Consider the following 21,729-nt stretch of genomic DNA (forward strand, 5'->3'; position numbering starts at 1 on the left):
TTAAATTGAGTTATAGATGAACCGATCTTGGAAATCAGCAGAAAACACACTGGCTCAGCTACCAGACAATGCATTGAGGAGCTGAATGCCACTCAAGGGGAACCTGGAGTATTTAAGCAAAGCAGAGTGCTCCTAACACTCAGAGTTAGCCTTCCAATTCTCTTTCAGCGCATCCGACTCATCATGATTTTACAGTCCTCCTCTGAATTGTTTGAGTGTTTCTACATACCAGAGTGGGCTTCTTAAATTAGAAATGTATTTGTGAGCCTCTAATTACCTTCAGCTTACTACTCGTGAGCGAGGAAAATCTCACAATACGCTGGAGCGTTATATAGCTTTTATGGTTCCTTCTCTGTTGCTGTTGTCAGGTGCCATCAAGTTCAATCCGACTCATAGAGAGATTATCCACGACAGGACACACGGCCGGGTCCTGTGCCACCCTCCCCAGTGTGAGGCTTAAGCTGCTGTTCTCTAAGAGTCCGAAAAAAGCCAATCAATGGCTCTTCATTGCTCAAAGCATCAATAGCAAAGCTTTCAAGGACATTCATGATCTTCCAACCATATTAAATCTCTGTCAGATGCCCAAATAGACATGCCAACCTGTTGGACACTGTCACACCTTTGAACGTTGCAGCTCTCTATCCAACAGCAGTGCATAAATAGTCTGTGAAAGTCATGGGCCACTCCAAGACTATTTCTCAATGAAGTCGTTTGTAAATATCCGAAAGCACAAAGGTGTGCTCCTTAGTCGTGTTCTAATGGCATCACGCTGTATTTCTATATTTTATTGTAATTAATTTTTGCATATTAACTCTTTCACTGAGTTATGTGCATTCTGAAGACCGAGATTATAACTTTTTAAAAAATGAAAGTACAATGTAAAAGTCATACAGCCTGCATACTTCTTAAGTATAATTTGGTGAATTTTAACAAATGTAATTACACAATCCAGTCTGCAAGAATATTTTTTATTATCCCAAAAGTTCCCTCTTGATTCTTTCTAACTTCCAGTCCCAGTGTCCCCTCCTACCAGTCAAGTATTGCTCTGATTTCTATAGCAATAGAATAATTTTGTCTGGTTTTGAACGTCATGTAAATACAATCATCATTTGTTCCTGGCTTATTTCATTTAACTTTTTTAGATTAATGCAAGATATTACATACATCAGTAATTCATTCTGCTTTATTTATGATTGGCATTCCATTGTATGTGTAAACATATGTCATCCTATACTGTTACAAAGCAGAGCACCCCAAAATACAGTGGCTTAAATAATAACTATCTATTTGTGCTCATTGGTGAGCTGGCAATTTGAGCTGAGTTCAGTTAGGCATTATATATATATATATATATATATATATATATATATATATATATATATATATATATATTAGATAGATAGAGATATATAATTTATTTATTTTTCCAGGCTTGCAGTTGTGACTGACTGCTAGTCATGTAGGTACCTCTCCTTTTTTGGGCTGGGTGATAGTTGGAGCAATAGGGACAAATGGACCACTTATTTCTAATCATCCATCGGGTGGTTTGGACCTGGTCACATGGGTAAGGCAGGTTCCAAGAGAACTAATAGTTGTCAGGTATTAATTCTCATGTATGCATCCTGGTGTGACCTCCACAACGACAAACTGAATTGTGAGCCATTACTGTGGAAGTCTGCCACAGAACCACACATTATTTATCCATTCCTCTGTTTGTGCATATTAGGTGATTTCCATATTTGGAATGTTGAGAATAAAACTGCTCTAAGAATGTTTATATGGAAACTTGGTGGAATAGTGATTGCATGTTGGGTTGCTAACCATGAGGTCAATAGTTCAAAACCACCAGGTGCTCTGAGGAAGAAAAATGAGGTTTTCTACTCCCATGCAGCATCTTGGTGACCCACAAGGGCAGAGCTACCCTGTCCTATTGGGTCACTATGAGTTGGCATCAACTAGATTGAAGTGAGCTTGGTTTTAAAATAATGTTTATAGGTCTTTTTTTGAGCAAATATTTTAATTTCTCTCAGAGAAATCCCCACTAGTGGAACTACTGAGGCATGAGGTGGAGCCTGGCATGTGGAAGTGATTTGGGCCCCATGGAGCAATTACCAGCAAAAATGATTAGTTAATTGTTCAAGTATAAAGATTAATATTATCCTGCTTTAGCTTCTAGTATGTTTACATAAAATAATCACCCTGTCCAACACCTCATTATACTCTAAACCTCAGTGACATTTGCCGTAAACAGTATCTTCTCTCAGCAGTGTTTTGGGGAATTGAGAGAGCCAAGGTGACATTGTATGAAATCTAGAGAGGCAACTGAGCATTTAGTTGAAAAAGTGGAGACAAGAGAGGCATCAATGACACCCCCCAAATATTTCCACATACATGATGTATGATGAAACATGAGTTTGAGAGCCTTTTTTAATCCCAAAGTACAAGAAGATCCCACTAGATGGGAGGCTTAAGCTAGAAAGAATAAGAATATCATGTCTAACACGTGGTAGGTGCTCAAGGTATATTTTCTTTTCCATTTCGTTTTGTTCTTTGATCCTGGGCCAACGTATGTCAATAACTATGTATTAGAATATCATGATAAAACAGGGACATGAAGATGAGTCACATGTAATGTAGAGGTCCAATGTGAGAATACATGAAATCCTAACCTGGGAAGCACTGTGAACCTGTAGGAGAAACATCAAATGTTAGTATCCTTCTTCTTAGCTGTAAATGCTGGTCAGACTTGGAGTCTACTCGACCATCCCCACAAGAAGCAAAGTGCTACTTTTAATTTTTATGTTTTCCTCCAGCATATATTGATTGACCCAACTAGTTCATAATTCTCTTGTAATGGGGTGGAAGTTGTGGAGTATCAGGCAATTTGAGAATTTTATAGAAAGAAACACTTTTTAAAAAGGAAGTTTGTGTTTAGAGAATTATTTCCCCTATCCAAACTGCTAAGAGTCCCTTAAGAATATATACCTATTATTAGTGAGTGTTATCTATATTTCTGAGCTGTGATTCCTCCTATATTTATGTTAAAATAAATTCTATCCCAACAATAAGTTTAATATTCCCCTCTAATTATTATATCATTAAAATTTTCCCATTTTTCTCTTGTCAGAAATGACCAAGGAGGAGAAATCATTGATGAAATAAGAAGGAGGGGGCGGGGAGGGAGGGATAAAAAAAGAAATAAGAAGGACGTAAAAGGGAGAAATAAAAGGATTTAAGTTTGTAAAGATATGAAAGAGACTACTGAGAATGACCTCATGCATGGATTTAAAAAGTCATTACTTTAAAATTATTCTCAGGAGGCTATATGGACGATGTCTTTCTTCCATTAATTCAGCATATTAGCAGCTACATGGAATTGTAGTTTCCCCCTAATTCCAGGAAGATAGGCTTTTTTCTTAATGACGTTTCCTAACACATTTGGAAAGATATAAAGGAGTACACTCTTCATAACTGTAGCATCAGAAGTCTGAGGGAGAAGAGATGCGGCACTATCAGTGGTTCTCCCAGAAAAGTGAGGCTGGATGGCATCTATCTCCTCACTGCACCACAACGTCTTCAAACTGGCGAGAACTGCATTTCTGAGTGCAATGAATGTCACTTCTCTCTCTCTCTCTCTCTCTCTCTCTCTCTCTCTCTCTCTCTCTCTCTCTCTCTCTCTCTCTCTCTCTCATACCCAGGCTTTACTAGAACAAGGAATACTGTGTAAGAGATGACATTTTGCTGATTTTATTGTCTTTTATGAAGGTTGACTGAGTTCTTCTCAAATTAGCCCCACTTTGCTCCTGTAGATCAATTTTCTAAAATTACATATTATTTTGGGGTTTTGTTTTATTTAAATTGCATGGTTTTAAGGAATATTTTTCTATACTTAATTTCTGTTTTCCATTTCAGAAGTCTGTAGCTAAAATTTGTGTATAAATTATTTTTCTAAATCTCTTTCCACAGATCACTATGATTCCCAATCTCTTGTGACTTCAATATTCCTGATCATATGACATATACAATATTGCATCATTTTTATCACGCTGCCACCTCTCTGGTGAACATGTTCAGTCTGAGAATATCAGTGAATAATAATAATTAAATCTCACATGTGTTAAGGATGGCTCAAATATCAGTTATTTTGCTCTCCATGGTCACTGGATGAGGGAGATATAATTATTATGCCTTTTTATAAATGCAGAGATTAGAACACATAACAATTAAACAAACTGCCCACGGGCAAGCAGTGGAGCTGGGATTTGAACTCAGGCCAACTGACGCCCTAATCCCGGCTCTTATCCACTACATTCTATTGCCCACAAAGACCCTAATGGCTGTATTCTATCTGGTAATAGTTTTCAGTCCAGACATCGTGTGGACTAAAATGTTCCTTTGACATACAGCTGATTAGGAAGGATATACACAGAAATAACAAAAAGCATACCTTTCTGTCTGAGCTTGATCATTACTTCTTTCTTAAAATACTGATCATAAAACAGAGAATTCAAAGCTTTGAGTGATGAAAATACTGGATTATATGTTCTGTATATAATATTTTATATGGCAGAGGTAAGCGTTTCAGGGTTACCCTAGTTTATGAGTGGTGGCTATGGAAATACCTAAGCCACTAACATTAATACCAAATCTATAGCTAAGGTAAAATAGTCAACAAAAAGAAAGAAAGAAAGAAACCTATCCAGCTGTACAATAAGGGAACTTTTAACTTCCCTAAAGGTAAAGTAATTGAGAGAAAAAATACTTGGCACAAACATACATAAATAATTATTAATCAAAAATAACTATTATAACTTGCAGTTTGGGGCTTTACCTGTTTTTACAGAAAACTTAAAAAGCAGAAACCATAGTTTTATGTCTAAAATATGATGTATTCAAAGGATGTCATGAAAATTAGGATGTCAAATAACATATGTCAACCTATGTGAATGTGGAAGTGTAAAAAATACAAGGTTAGATGAGAAATGAACTGCATCTTCTTACCGGCAGAACCTATGATCTTTGCCAGGCAAAAGGTATGTATATATGTTCTCACATACTCATTTACAAACACACACACACACACACACACACACTATGGACACTGCTTGGAATCAGGTGGAATAGATAACTGGAATTATGGTGTGTTTTTCAATGTCTTTTGGGGTTGCCATTATTTTTTCCACTGTAAGGAAGAGAGAGAGGGTTCAGTTGTTTAAAGGATGAAGAAGATGATAAGCCAAAATCTACTTCTTGTTCTCAGTTTCTTTACCCCACAAATTACTCTATCTATTTATTTCACACTCAACAATGTCCATCTCAAATAAGGGGTCTTCCCCTTGTAGAGTATCGTGAACATGTGGGTGCTGGTAACCAGAGAAAACCCCATACCCTACTGGTGACAAGAAGATGTTTAGAAATATCCATGGAGACTTAAGGAGTAAACGAGCTAAATTAGATGTGATTACTTCTCACATGATGGATCTAGTGTGAACAGATCCTTGCATATTGTGTTCGGGCACAGATTCACGTAAAGCACACTGCAAAGGGTTTGTATTCTGCCAGCGGGGCTCGCCCCGTCAGACAGAGCCGACTACGGAAGCTAACCCAGGAACTGGGTACCTTCAAATTTCACGTCTGGTCTTCTTGGCGCAGACTCTTGAAATACTGTTGGCACTCCAATAACTCGCCCTTTATAAGTGAACTGAAATGTTCAAGATAGTGAAGGGGGAGAAAATCTGTATTTCAATTAAGCCAGTGTCAAGTGGATCCTGAAGTGCCCGGCGCAATAACTTTGACTAATACAGTTTGGTTCCCAGCAGCGTTATCGTGAAGACGGCAGAGTCACTGCTTAAACGGCATGAAAGATTGAAGTTACGGCATTTTCCCATTTCAGAGATAATGTCCTCTCTATGTTCATATAGAGACAATACATTTTACCATGACAAATCGAAAAGTCTCACCTGTATGCAACTAGACTCAATGGGCTTTGGGGGAAAATGGAACAGGATTCAACACACAGAAATAATACAATGTATTTTGGGGGTGGTCAAATTTTCCTACGCAGTTTACATCGTAAATATAATGTTTGGCCATGTCTTCAATGTATGGTGTAGGTTTTGAGCTGCCCTGTAACCATCTAGGTAAAACCTTTCATCCAAAGAGTGAAAATAGAACTTCCTTTCAGGCAATTAAAGTCTGGCTGTATCACAGGAACGCCGAAGGAGAGGGCTGACCCCTTCAGCCAGGCAGAAAGTAATTCTTAGTTATGTCCATTTCTGTCTGTCGGAATATCTGCCTTTGCTTCCCCCAGCCAATCCATTCAATGCGCAATATGCTGAAAGCCTGTAGTTAGAAGAGATGGAACATTTTCCTTTGATAGAATGAGAGGATACGCTGGAATTGTTTTATCAAATTCTGACCGAGCCCCTTCCGCATGGTCTATCCAGACGCAGTAACAGGACTGAGAGGTCAGGAAAAAAATATTCTACTCTGTTCCCTCCAGAAGTGAAATGTTTACTATGAAAATAATCAAGAAAACATTATATTCTCTTCCATATTCTTTAGAGTGCCGTACCAGCATTCACTGGTAAGTAGACAGAAGTGCCCTTGAGGAACTAGTCAGAAATGAAGACGGTGAGACTTTGTCTCACATATTTTGGACACATAATCCGGAGAGTTTTTGGAAAAGGACATCATGCTTGAGAGAGGGTCAGCGGACAAGAGGAAGACCCTCTAGGAGATGGATTGACACATTGACTGCAACAATGAACTCACACATAGCGACACTAGTGAGGGCGGTCCAGGATTGGACAGTGGTTCCTTGGTACACAGGGCACTATTAAGTCTAAGGGATGCTTTGATGGCAACTATCAACATCACCAGCACAACCAGTTTTCTCAATGTAGATGCTTTAATAGACATCTCAAATTTCAAATGTTCCCCACCAATACTTAGCTCTAGCTGTGGGGGTTATATTTTCAAGCAACTTGCACATCTGTGTGAAAGTGGAGGTAGAGTTCAGTCTATCAATTATGTCACAGTCTGATAAAGTTTCCTTGTCTTTCGCCTTCCTCCTGGATGGGACTCTGTCTGCCTCCAGGGGCAGACCTATGTGAGCCACTCATCCAGGAGAACTGCTGGTGCCGAACCATTTCCCACTGACCTGAATCCACTCGACTCCGCACTCACTGCTCTGTGATTTTTCTGCATCCCACTTCACTTTCCTGCTTCACGGTCCTGCGCTACTTGAGTCTGAAGAGGCCTCTGTCTAGAATCGCATCTGTGGATTTAAGTTGGGCAGGACCGGGATGCCTTCTTGATACAACATTACTTCTTGGTGTAAAGTTCTTCCTTATACATAGGAATATCACTGTGTTTCTGTAGATCACCCAGCCTAACACACTGCCCATAGCCTTTCCACTTCAGATAATGAACATGCCATCCTTCCAGTGGTTGAAACTCAAATCCATGCACCCAATCTCCACTCTACTTTCTCTTACATAGTAGACAAGTCTGTAAGGAGACCACAGTCATCAGACTGCATCCAGAATCTGACCCCTTTCAATCTTCACTGCTTTATTCTAGGTCCAGGTTGCCACTGCGCTCACCTGTTTATTTCAATAACCTCCTTAACTTGTGGCCTAATTTCCAAACACTGCTTCTTCTTGCTCCTCGCCATCATAGTTCAGATGAAAAACAACTACCAGCATCCATTTTAAAAGGTTTGATCATGCCTGTACATTATTCAATGGCTCTCCAGTTTAAACAGAGTATAGGTCAAAGGCCTTGTGGTCCTCAAGACCCTAAGTAACCTGTCCCCATTTCCTCTCTGAGGTGATCCCTTCCTCTTATTACTCTGACACCTTTTGTCCCAGCTACCATGCACTTCCTGGACATTTTTTTGAACATAGCAGTCCCATATCAGTATGTTTTGTGCTTTTTTTCTTTTATTTTATTGGGGGCTCGTAAAACTCATACAATTCATCCATCCATCCATTGTGTGTCAAGCACATTGTTTTGTGTTTTTGTGTTGTTAGGTGACTTCAAATTGTTTCTAACTCATCACCACCCCATTGAAGACAGAATGAAATACCGCCCAGTTTTTGCCATCCTCACAATTGTTGTTCTGTATCAGTCCACTGTCCTCTGCTTTCTCAAGCTCAGTGACTTCTCCAGAGACTAGACTTGTCATAATTAGGTTTATTATGCCAACCTGGCCAATAGGAACATGTGGGATTAATCAGGTCGCAGTTAGATTGGAGGGCAAAGTGATAAATGGCTTTGTAAGGCCCATACCTGTCTCTCTTGCTCTCTGGTGATGGGACCAGGGTGTTGCTACTTTAGCTAGTTCTCCACCTCAACCTGTGTGCTACACTATCTGTGGACGAAGTCAACCCATGGATCATGTCGCTAGAGCTTGAGACTCCTTTGAGACCTGCTTGACCATTCTGCTGGTGCTTATATCACCTAAGCTTGAGGCTGGAGAATCTTGTTGCCTGGAGTTGCTTGAGTTCGATATCCCATCCAGGTCTGCTTTTCTAAGCTCCAGAGCTACTGACTGCTGCTGACCCACCCTGGTGTTTGCTGCCTGTGGGTAGACTCTGGCTGCCTTGCCCGAGGGAAGACTCCACTGCCCACTTCCTTGACCTAGGACCCAGCAGCACGTACACTGAAGAACCTCCAATTTATTAATTGTTCCATGGAAGTGAGTTGAACTGAGCCCTCTATACTGCTGTGTGGACTAATTAGCTGTTATATTCCTTCTTGTGAGATATATATATATTCACAAGTGCCCTGGTTTGTTACTCTAGAAAACCCTGTCTGTCCCTTTGACAACATGTTCCAATTTATGAGAGACAAAGTCTCACTCTCCTCACTTCTAAGAAGCATTCTGGGTGTTCTTCTAACAGAAATTTGTTCATTCTTTGCGAAGTCCAAGATATATTTTATAGTTTTCCTGAACAATAATTCTAAGGATTAATTTTTTGGTCTTTTTTTCTACTACACTCAATTTTTTAGCTACTGAGTTCAATAATTCATTACAATGACCACACGGAACTCACAATCAATATTCATGATTCAAGGATATATTGAGGAAGTGAACAGGTTACAATGTAGGTGAGAAATGCTCAGGATATAGTTGTTCAGTCTGTACTTGTTACAAAGTTATTTCAGGACTGCTAATAAATGCCCAAAGGGCATACAACTCCACTCTAAATGTCAACCTGTAGCTCCCTGCGTCCCTCCGCTTCCAGAATTATGTGACCAAAGACACCCCACTCCAGCATGTCTACAAACCAGCGGCCCTCAACTCCAGCTCCTTGGATCAGTAAGCACCACACCTCCAATGAAGTGCGCAGAGGTGCCTAATTCCACAAGCCAGCCCCTTTCTTGCCCCGAAGCTCTCCGTTTTACTTACTTTGTGGTTAAGAAGTTCCCTATTTGGCCTCATGCTCTGGTTCCTGCTTCTGTTGCTGCTGCTGCACCTTTGCTTCTCCTCTGATGTCACAGCTGCCTTCTGGATGAGGGAGTTCACAGCACAGGTATCTCGGGGTCCAGAGGACATGCGCTAGACCTAGCTCTTGCTGGTAGTAAAATCTCTGGCTGGTTTCTGAGAGGGCTCATTTTATCCCCAGCAGGATGGCAATCACAATGAGCCCTGTGTTTAAACACTCTCAACTGAATCCTATCAGTATTTCCCCCACCTACTCTTACCAGCCTCAGTAGGTAATGGTTGTGAGTTACAAGGACTATGGCTAAAAGAGCCATGTGAGATAAGTTCCTGCCCTGCAATCTTCCTAATCATTGCCCACTTTCACATGCATATGAGGTGGTCAAAAGGCACAGGCTTGGGTCAGGTGCACCTAAGTCACCGATGTGGTATTGTGGGGGTGTTTTTCATGATGTTGCTCATTGGCTGAATGTGAGGATTTCTGTTTGAGCAGTAATCCATACCGAAACCTAGTCTTTGATTTTCACATGCAATTGCTTCATGTCCTCTCCACTCTCAGTAGGCAAGGTTGTGTCATTTGCATATCACAAGTTGTTAATAAGTCTTCCTGAAATCCTCAGGCGACATTCAGACAGTGCAGCTACCAGCTATGTCGCTCAGCACACAGATGGAAAAGTATGGTGAGCTGATATAGTCCCGACGAGGCAAAGCTTTTCTAGGTTTTAACCATGAAGCATCCTCATTTTTCTCTCCCAACGACTGCCTCTTCGCCTTCAAAAAGTTTAGAAAAATGGAATTAAGAGATAATGGATTATTTTTATGAACTTTTTGAAGTCTTCTCAAATGAACAGATTCCGGATGAATACAACCAAGTGTTCTGGATTTCCATTCTTTTCCGTGCTTTCTCTAGTTTTCTATGATCCATACAGTAAAATCGCTTTACATAATCAGTGAAGTGTCAGTAAACATCTTCTCGGTAGTTTCTTTTAGCAAAGGTCCACATGACATAAGCAATGCTAACCGTCATGCCCACTTCACTTCTGAATTCAGCTTACATTTTGGGACGCTCCCTGTCCTGCAATTGTTTTTTTAAACTATCTACGCAAAATTTTGTTTTTGTATGATATTGATGATGCTGTTTGATAATTTCTACCTTTGGATGACATTTCTTTGGAACAAGAACACATTTCTTTCTCTCCCTGTATGTTGGGCAGAGAGCTGTCCAAATGTATTGACGTAGGTGAGAGGGAGCTTCCAGGAGGGGTTCGTTTGCTGAAACATCTCAGTTAGGATCAGGATCTAAGTACTGGGCTTTATCGGTGTAACTCTTCCAATATTTGTTCACATATCTTCTCAGTTAAGTTTCATTTGATTACCCTATTTTAAACAGCAACTGCTTTGACACTCAAAATATCTCTAGCTCTTTTCTATTATTTTTCATAGCAATCTGATGCATGAACAAGTATTTTTAATTTGATTTCTATAGTTAATTTAGCATCGGAGATCTTTTTGTCTTGCTCTGTTTTGTCATGATAATGGGAATAGCAATTGCTAAATTGCTCCCTCTTGGGCAAATAGAGTATAAGTGATACTTCGGTCTGGTTAGCCTCCTTAGAGAGGATTCTCTGAAATGTTCCCCATGTTCAATTTTCACGTCTTTCTGACCCATCCTGGAGTTGGAGACCCTGCTTCAGAGTGCGGGCAACAGCTGACCTGTCCTCCCTGTTGTGAACACTGTACTCTGCTGCTTCCAGTCTTTACCATTTGCTTCCATTACCATCTCTACCCATAACATGTCCTATTCTGTTATTCTCGTTCCACTAGGCAGCAACACAAGCAAACCAACGTGCTTCCCAGTTCTCGCTCTCTCTCTCCCATCTGTAACTAGGACTTCTGAAGGATTTTTCTCCATTTGTTCTTCACATGCCTTTCTTCCAGAGAACTTGGATTTTCACCTCTCGGCTCTATACTAGAGCTAGTCTCCCTAAGATATCATCTAGTGTCCTTAAGAGTGCTTGTCTATGGACAGTGTTCTAACCTTATTTTTTAATGATTTCTTTATCAATGCAATAAAAATATAGCAAAGCAAAAACAAAATATAACTCACATTCTTTTGGCTCTATTGGAATTAAGCTACTTTATGTTTACCTGTTTATTAATTTAGTTTTATTCTGTGTTTTTCTTTTAACAGAATATTAAATAATTGTTATCCCAAGGTTGTCTCCTGATTCCTCTTTACTTCTTCACATACACCCTATATTCCTTCACACAATTCAAATGACAATATATGTATGCAGTTGACTCCCAGATTCATGCCTGTGGTATAGATCTCTTATCAGTAGTCTTCATTCTAATGTGCACATTGGACAGTATCCTTTGAGTAAACGAGCGAAGTGTATCGGACTCATTCTACTTAGCTTTACATACTCTTTGCCCTGGTTGTTTGTACCCACTCTCAGTGAATAGCACGCATACATATATTCGCCACCTAAAAGTATATGAGCTTCTTCAAACAGTTCATGGAACAATCCTATTATCTTTTCATTCCATTTCCCATAAGCTTTTGAAGCCTCCTTATATACTGCAACGCAAACTTACTGCCTTCCAATCAATTCCGACTCCTAACAACTGTGGTAGTTACATAATCTGAAGTCAACTTGAGAGGGGGTAGAGTCTAGCCTGCCAATCAGCTTGCAGCTTGATGACCTCATTTGGAGATGCCACAGAGATATATAGCTGACTGGATGCCAGATACAGACAGACACTCTGCTTGGTATTTCTGATGCCAAGACACATGGAACTCTGCTAGAGCCCTGGAGTTGGAGGAGCCACATGGAGACCCACACCAGTGCTGAGATGCTTATTCCACTACTGGATCCATAAGACTTTCCACCCACTGGGCTGTGATCTTCCTGCATTCAGCATCATTGCCTGTGTTTCATGAGTCTGAAGAGGAATTTATAGATTCATATCAAACATATGGGCTAATATCAGATTTGTGGACTTTATTTGGACCGGGCTGGGATGCTTTCTCAATATTTAATTGCTCTTGTATAAAGTTTCTGTGAATTTGTTTCTCTAGTCAACCTAGACTAACACAACAATCCATTAGGACAGAGTAGGATTTCTTAATCTGTACATCTTTATGGAAGCAGACTGTCATATCTTTTTTCTAAGAATAGCTGCTATATTGGAACCACCTTTAATACAGTGGCAGATTTCTTGAATCACCAAGCCCCCAGCTATGCATGGGAAACAGGATGTGGTATACATTATATATAATAAATATACCCTCACTTAACGAACACTCACTGCCATCGAGTCCATTCTGACTCCTAGTAACAGTGCAGACTACATACAAGGGGGCTCCGTGGAAAAATTCCATTACCTTTTCATTCCAATTAACCCTGGATGGTTTGAAGCCCACTAGTTAGGTACTGTGTTGACCAAAATTCCAGGGGTGATCATTGGCAACCCATCCACCCTTGCTGCCAATTCTCCAAATCCCGTGTTTTTACTTACTAAAAAAAAATCCATAAAATGAACTTTCTCTCGACTAAGCCTATTTCATTGCTTTAGGTCTGAGCCCGCATCGCATCATTACTTGCAGTTGACTACTCCAATAGGCTGCCAGTTCATTTGACACAGCGCTTGCTGCCAGAGTGATCTTTCCAAGAATGCAGTCTGATCGTGTCATTCCTCTTTGAAAGAGCCTTCCCAGGCCTTCAGGATAACACTGGAACTCATTTACCTGGCGTTTGGGCATTTCAGGACTAGCCTCCTGCCTGTCCCACCAACTTTCTTTCCACGGCACACTACCTCTTGTCCCCACGGAGCTCCTTGCCCTTGTTCATCAATGCCCCCCTTCCTAGGACGCCTCTAACAGCTAACTGTTTGTCCCTGCGGTTCCTTTGGTGTGAAGGGAACTGTTTCATTCACCTGGAGAACTCTCCCCATGTCTCCAGAACTCAGCTCAGCTGTCAATATCACCTTTCAGCTATCGGTGACCATTCTTACTCTGTGAGATTAATCTTTCATTGCATGTTTCATTAATTTCAAAATTAACTCACACTCAATTAAAAAAGGGAATTCCTCATAATCTTGCAACTTAATCTTATTCATCTCTGGTTCTTTTTTGGGGGCTTAATTTTTTCTATTAAAGACCCATCCTATTTAAAACACATCCATGTTCAAAAATAAGTAAGCAAATAAATAAAACATACATGTTCATTCAATTATCAAACTATTTCTTTAGGATATGTTATTCAAAATGGAGTAACTGGATCATGAAAACTTTAGTAAATTGACCCAATGGATGTATGTATGGATTGTGATAAGAGTTGTATGAGTCCCCAATAAAATGATTAAAAATATTTGACACTATTCAACGTTTCACTTCTTCTGCTACTACTAGTTTCAAACTTTGTTTTTAACATAGATGGACAGAAATAACACACAGCCACAGTACTTTTGGAACCACTTCACAGATATGGATTATCCCAAGTATCTGTACAATATGATGAATAAAGCTGTCTCAGAAACACCCCATGAGAACGCCGGTTTGGGACAGGGAGCTTGGAGTGTCAGGATGCTCCTGGAGTCTGGACTTTTAATCGAGGATTAAGAGGTTCTGTGAAGTTTTACAAACAAACTGGGGGTTACCAGTAGCTCTTGACTGAGCAGAACCCTGGTGGTGGGGTGGTGAGCTGTCGGGCTGTGATTCACAGGGTCCGCAGTTTGAAACCCCCAGCATGTCCACCGGAGAGAGGCTGGGCTTGCTACTTCCCTAAAGGGTGACAGTCTCAGAAACCCGCTGGGGGTTGCTATGAGTCAGCATTCCCTGGAGGGCAGTGAGGTTTATTATTATTATTTTTTTATTGATTGATCAGAAGGGAGCTCTGCCATGTTTTTCTCTGGTCATTTTTCTTCTCCAATCTTATATAACTCTTGATGGCAAAAAGAACTGCAGGCAATTTTCTTTTTCTTGGGTCAGGTTTTTTTTTTTAAAGTTGAAATCATGTAACTTTCATAATGATTTCATTATTATGTGGCTTTTCATAGTATAAGATTTGTCAAACCTCCCACCTGCTACTGCATTTTGAATTCCTCCATTTAAAAAGTTATTTCCTATCCTTGTCCTACGCCTTTCTCTTTAATCTTAGTTTGAGTCATTGTGCACATTTTGTATTCACCTTTTCTTTTTTTTAAAAATATAGCAATAGCAATTTTTAATTGTAAATTAGGTGGAGGGCTACATTTCATATCATCAACGTTGTATTCCACTATTTAACCTACTAACCAACGCCCCCAGCAGTTTACCTTTCACCCACCTGTTTCCCTGCCCTTCTCTTTGGGACCGTTTGCTTCCATTTCACCCAAGTTCACCCTCGTCAGCGTGCTAGGCCCTTGTTTGAAGTGCAGGGTGGTATGGTGAGTTCTTGGGAAGAAGGCTGTGTTAGGCATGAGATCAGAAACAAGGGAGAGTCGAGAACACCCATCAGTCCTCTGAGGTGAAACAGTTTACTGTGGAGCCTCTGGTGGCCTTTAAATACACCATCTCCAAAAGCCAGCTCACGGCCGGGAAGTCGATGCCGACGCACAGGATTCTATGTGACAGAGGAGACACTCTGTGGGAGCAGAAGGGCCTCTCTCCTGTGGAGTGACTGCGGGTTTTGAACTGCTGACCCTCAGGATCTCAGTATAATTGGTGAGGACGATGCCACTATGCCACCAGGGCTCCTAAAATATAGCACAGGTGGAGGACTAGTGAATAAGAGAGCCATTAATAGGCAAAGGCATTCTTTAGGCAATGAAGAGAGAGAGAAAAAAAAGGGAGGGGTAGTGTGAAAAAGAAAGAACATTAAAATGTGTAAATTACCCAATAGTGTCTTCAAATAGATAAAATGCAGAAGCAGTTAAAAGAAAAGATATTATCCTCCTGAAAATGGAAACCAAACTTCTTAATATCTCTCATCAGGACGCCCGAATCTGTCGGGAAATGGGAGTGGGTTTTTAGGGTACTTTTCAGCACGTTGTTCGTAGACACCCAGCTGGCATGTTCCTGAGCGATGGCTGTGTTTTATCACCTTCGTTCTAGAGAGGGGACCGCAGTTGGAGTGCGTAAATGGAGAGCAATGAGCGGGAGCAGCACCATTCCAAGGGGAGGAAGGCCTGGCACGAGCGAAGCGGAGACCAGAGCAGACTCGGGCAGGCCGACTGAGCTGCTTTCAGACACGGGCGATGGCGAGCATTCGACTGCACGATTTAGTGTGTCGTTTTTAAATTTAAAACTGTTGGCTTCACATTTTAAAAGGACATGTTTAATTTGCTAATATTTTCCCCTTCTCCCGTTAAATCAAATACGTACTCTATTTTCTCTAACCCCTATTGGATCTGACTGCTCTCATTCCAGGGAGCTATTGAAGTGCTGACAGTATCTAGCTCTGCAGAGAGCTGCCACCTGCTTCCAGCAAGTTGAAGAGAATAAAGGGAAACGAGTTAACTCCTGATTATCCAGAAGAATATGAGGTAGAAAAGCACCAGCATTGTTCTTTGGTGTTCCCCGAGCCCCTCCCTACGACAAAGACACTCATCGCGAGAGGGGGACCAGAGTGTTCAAAAAAGGGTCTACTCCAATCCTGATTAGTTAGCTTAGGTTTATGATTAAGGATTTGCGTTCGAAAAGCAAATAGGTCTAGGAGTTGCCAGAAAAAAAAGTGTCAACCACTTGCAATTAATCTAGCAAATGTAACTGCCCTAAATATGGTTTGATTCTTTTTTTGTTCAATGTGCCTGAATTAGGACAGGGCACAGGAAGGACCAGCAACTTAAATATGTATGTCTGAGTGTGCTGGTGAAACCGGAAAGGGGAAAATTGTCTTCCTCACACTGTGGAGACATAGAAATGCGATTTCCCTTTACACACTTTCAAAATGAATCTAATTGATACACCCACCCAACAGATGAAGAAAACAGCTTCCAATAAACAGGCATTCGGCAACTATAGTTCCTCCCGCTTCGCATTCTCTATTAACCAGAGGGACGGTAAAGGCAGGGGGGTTAGAGCTAGAGGGTTTTTGTTACTACTTTGGCAGGGGGGTTAGAGCTAGAGGGTTTTTGTTACTACTTTTTAATGCTAAGCATTCAAAACATTCCCCACCCCCCACCCCCACCCCTGGTTTGTCTTTAGGGACTGGTACCGAGTGGTTTAATCATCTGGCTTCGGTATCTGACTGCCCAAGGCAGCTGTGGCCTTTCTTATCACTATGTCTTGCCAAGTGTCACCGTTCCCAGACAGGTATAGGATCAGGAAAAGAAAAGGAGTTTCTTTATGCCGTAGATCTAAGAAAACCACAGGCTGCTCGCAGCTCACCAAATGAATGCCTAGCATTGAAAATCTATTGGAATTAAATGAAGCAGTTCATTATAAATGTGAGACACTCCAGATTTTGAAACTGTGGCTTCCAGGAATCAGCAGCACATGACGGGATTGTTCACTTTGCATGAGAAGAAAAGAGGTGATGTTAAGACCAGAAAGACATATTTTCTAAGGGATGAATGGATTTCAGTGATTGTGAAGATCTGAAGTACTTCCCTAATGTGTGCTCTCAACTGGGGATTTACACAGCACTCCCATGCCGGTTTCTGGCTTTGGAAAGACACTGTGAGGAACAAATAGAGGGGAAAAAAGCTTTAATTACATAACAAGCAAATTGTTAAAAGACTGAAGGTAAGGCAGGGGAAATGCAAACAGAAGGCATTTTTCTAGGTCAACAAATTTTGAAGTATGAGTGATGAGACAATTTACGTATTTAGGAAATATTACAGAAAGTGTACTTTGTGATGGATATCTATTTATAGTTATCTCAAAACTGTGACATTGGAGGTTGTATTATCGCCTCTTAGGCTTAGAGCTCTGTAGTATCAGAGCGGTCTAATTCTTTATTTTTTGGATAGTGAGAATAAGGAGCCTGGGCCCTCGAACAGTTTAGACAGAAGGACGTTTCACAGACTGGCCAGCGAGTGCTGCCCGATGGCAGATTAGATTGATGTCTTGCTGAACAGGGAAGAGAACTTAGCTGAGATGGCTGTTCAGGGGAAGATTCATTATTTCTCCACACAGACAGAAAGGTACAGTTTATGCATGCTTTCCTTTGCAATAAGGTTGGTTACAGAACCTTGATAAAGAATTCATTCATTCCATCCTGGTTTCTTATCCTTAACACATCCATACATTATAATAACATACCACGTAGAAATAATACACATTTCCATACGTAGCGCCTGAAGATCTCCCGTTGAATGCAGGCTATGTTTTTCTGTTTTAAATGTTTTTGGCATCTCCCCCAGCTCCCTCGTCTGCAGAATGGGATTAGAAATACTCTGCTGATTTTACTTTTAATGGTATGGCATGAATGAATGTGATCATAGTTCTAATGTACATAAAGCATTATCATTTGGTATGATGTAAAGTGTTAATCGGTTATGATCTCTTGCAGAACTACTATGTGATATACATGAAATTATGTGCTGGAAATAAAATGGTACCAGAGAAAGAATCTGTTTTCCCAGAGATTTCATGTTAGTGGGAGAAGTCCAATGAAAAATGAAAGTAAAAATGAATGGACCAATAAATTAACGAACAAATATGTGTGGACCAGCTAAAACGGAAACAGAAAAGCCACAGTCCTGTGCTCCTCAGGGAGCAGAGGAGGTGTTCTGGACAGACAGAGCGCTAGAAAGAAGAGAAGAGCTATGCGTTTTATCGGCATAGAAAATACCCTCAAATCCTTGGCTGACCTCTTAATTGTATATGACCTTAGGAAATTAAAAGAAGCCCAGGAAACAAACAAACAAATAAATGTTGTCAAGCCAACAGAACTTAGCAGAGATTTCGGCTGTGCAAGTAAGAAAACCTGGGCTTCAGGAATTGTCAAGTTGGGGCTGCATCAACATTTCAGACTTTCTGCATGTTAAGAGGGAAGATCATGCGTAGACCGAGAGGTTTTCTCACCGCTAGTGATGAAGGGAACAGAACAGCTAAAGCTTTAAGATGACCTGCCAATAATTTCATTCCCTTTTAGGAAAAAACTCCACTACCTAAGAGGGGAGAAAAGAACAAACTAAGATCTTATAACATGTAATGTAGAATATTAGTACACAATATGAGACTTGATAAGAAAGAAGAAGATAGGAACTACATTAAAGAATAGAAACTGATTTTTTAAATCACATAATTTAGAATTTGCTTATAGATGTTTTATTGCTATAAAATAATAGAGTACTTTATTAAACAAAAACTTGATGCCATTGTTTCTCAACAAATCCCTCTGCCCCCATCCCATTTACATCTAGACACTTCTGAAAGTGGTGTTTCCATCTTTCTTTCTACAATCTTTGGTTTATGCCTTATCAAAATGGCAGCTTTGGTTTCCACAAGGAACCCAGATCTTGTTCCTTTGTAATGTTCTTTGGGTTGAGGAAAGAATGAAACCTGAAGGGGCAAGATCAGCGCAGTTGAGCGGATGAGATATGATTTCCCTCTTGTGGGATCATCCTCGATACTCTGGAAAAACAAGCAGGTTCAACCATGATAGAAAATAACCCCTCAGTGCACATTTCAGAGCCTTTTTCTCACCAGTAGAGTTTTCTGTTTTCTTCAAACTATTTTCTTCCTAATAAGGCTCTGTGATCCATCTATGTCCCTCAAGACAATCTATCAGGATTTCCTCCTTGATATTCCAAAAATCATAAGCATAACCTCTGGGCTGACTTCTTGGCCTTTCATTGAAGTGGCCCAGTTGGAAAGCTAGTTTTGTTGAATCTTTTTTTTTTTTTGAAGGCATCTTTAGGAGATTTAGGCAAATTCATCTACATGCAGGTCACTCACTGCCATCGAGTCAATTCTGACTCATAGTGACCCTTTCGGACATGGTAGAACTGCCTCTGAGAATCCAAGACAGTCACTCTTTTCAAGAGAAAAATCCCCTTCTTTCTCCTGAAGATTCCATTATAGAAGGTGATATTTCCTATGCAGGGTCAAGAAATTCAATCATATTATTAAATTAAGAGTCACAAATAACCAAGATTTCAATTCATATATTTTTGAGGGGGGAACATTCAATCAAGAGCTCCAGGGAAATTTTTAAAATAAAAAAGGTGATGAAAAGAATCTTATTGCCAGCAGATGTACATTTTAAAAATAATAATTACTACTTAAGGAGAACTGAAGCTAGGTGGAGATATAGAAATACACTAAAGAGGAAGAAAATTGGAAACTAAAGTAGATAATGATAAACTTATGTTTTTATTTCATATTTTAAAAGATAATATCAAAATTAAAAAATAATAAAATATATTGTGGAGTTAATTGCATTTAGAAAAATAGTATAGGTCAAGAACATATAAAGAATAAGAAAAGATATAAAGTAAATTATGTTTAAGGATTCTTATATTGGAAGCAGTCTAATATTGCATTTCAATCTGTGGCAAATTAAGAATGCATATTTTATAAGCACTAGAGGTTGTGGTCAGGGTCCATAAAGTCAGTTCTAACTGCTAGAGACACTATGTGCACCTCAGCACAACATGGCGCCGCCCTCACCATTCTCACCACTTGGTTGTTTGAGCCATTGTTACAGCCACTCTATCTATCTTTTTTTGTTTGTTTTAGGGTCTTTTCTTCATCACTGGTCAAGTATGATGTCCTTTTCCGGTGACTACTCTCATGTACAGGGTGCGTGAGGTAAAATCTAGCTACCCGCTATTAAAAAAAAAGTTCTTTTGATATAAAATTCACATATCATACCCTTCCATAATTAATTCGCGTTTAAAAAGAGTGACAGATATATCATCACACTCAGTTCCAGGGCGCCCCCCCCCATTCTGCATTCATTGTTTACTCCACGATTCTCTTCACCTTCCCCACCCTTGTCCCCAGTAAACAAGCGCATCAGTCATCGTCTCTGTGTTCACTCCTTCTCTGCTTAATAAATTGGGAAATCTAACAGAAACAATAAAAACAAACACAAAGTGAAACAGAATAATAAGAATATAAAGATAAAAATTAAAATTATGAGTAAGAAAGAAAAGACCACCAGTAATATTAAAAAGCCAGAGAAGAAATTTCTGTCATGGAACAAGGAAGAAATATTTAAGCCTAGTACAAATTTCAAGTTGGGACAAGAGGGAGGTCAACTCCAAGTGTCATAATCCACCATAATCAGGTTTATAATAATCTGTGTCTGACGGTAAAGCTGATTGAGTTCCTCTCCAGTGGCCAGTGGCTTAATCTGACTGGATAGTCTACAGATGGATTGTGGGTTCCTGGGTCCTCCAGAGCTTTCTACAAATTGGGTATTTACAATTTAAGCTCAGGTACTTTTCCCTTCATATTTGGATTTTGTTATTGTCATCTTTGGATCACACAGGCTGGTGTGCTTCTCCCATGTGAACTTAGTTGACATTTGAATCTATCTGCTTGTTTGAATACAAGCCTTGAAGACTCCAGACATTATTCCAGTAGATCGTGGTTCCCCATCTGCTTTCTTGACCACACTTTGCTGTAGCACCCTTATCTTCAGCGATCTCTTCATGAAGGCAGGGCCATGTTATAGGAACTAACTCTTCTTGGATTGGGGATGGAGTGAAGTGGGAGCCCAGAATCCATCTGCTCGTCCATGGACCCGTCCATTGTTTTAAAGAGCATTCTGGCTGTACTTTCTCCAAGAAAGATACGTGTGTTCTCTGGCGGCCCAGGGTGCTTTCAACGTGCTTTGTCTACACTGTAACAAATGCATCGATTCTTTTCTGGCCTTCGTAGGTCATTGTCCAGCTTTCGCATGTAAATGAGGTGATGAAAATTCCTTGCTTTGAGTCCAACACACCTTCAGCATCAAAGTGACATCTTTGCTCTCTAAGGATTTAAAGAAGTCACGTGCAGCAGATGTGCCAAATGCAATCCTGGTTTCTTGATTGCTGCTCCCGTGGATGTGGACCGTGGAGCCTAGCAAAAGGGAATCCTTGACAAATTCAGTCTTCCTGCTTACCATGATGTGATCTGTTGATATCTATGTGAAGATTTTCATTTTATTTACTCATACTCCATACCAAAGGCTCTATGTGGTCTTTCATAGTCCTCAGTGACTATGTCAAGTCTTCTTCACTTTTTATCAATCAAGGTTATGTATATAATCAACCTGTGCTGCAATTTGAATAGTATATATTGACTCGGCTTCAAATATAATGACATTTCACTTGTTACTTCATACAGTGCTACT

At 40.2% G+C, this 21,729-nt stretch overlaps 1 protein-coding gene across 1 annotated transcript in view; it reads right to left on the minus strand.

Moving 5' to 3' along the window:
* NKAIN2 (sodium/potassium transporting ATPase interacting 2) overlaps positions 1 to 21,729 on the minus strand; it is a 1,177,559-nt gene that overhangs the window by 51,645 nt on the left and 1,104,185 nt on the right. The window lies entirely within an intron of this gene.

The sequence above is a fragment of the Tenrec ecaudatus genome, chromosome 7 (genome assembly GCF_050624435.1).
Source record: "Tenrec ecaudatus isolate mTenEca1 chromosome 7, mTenEca1.hap1, whole genome shotgun sequence".
NCBI lineage: Eukaryota > Metazoa > Chordata > Mammalia > Afrosoricida > Tenrecidae > Tenrec > Tenrec ecaudatus.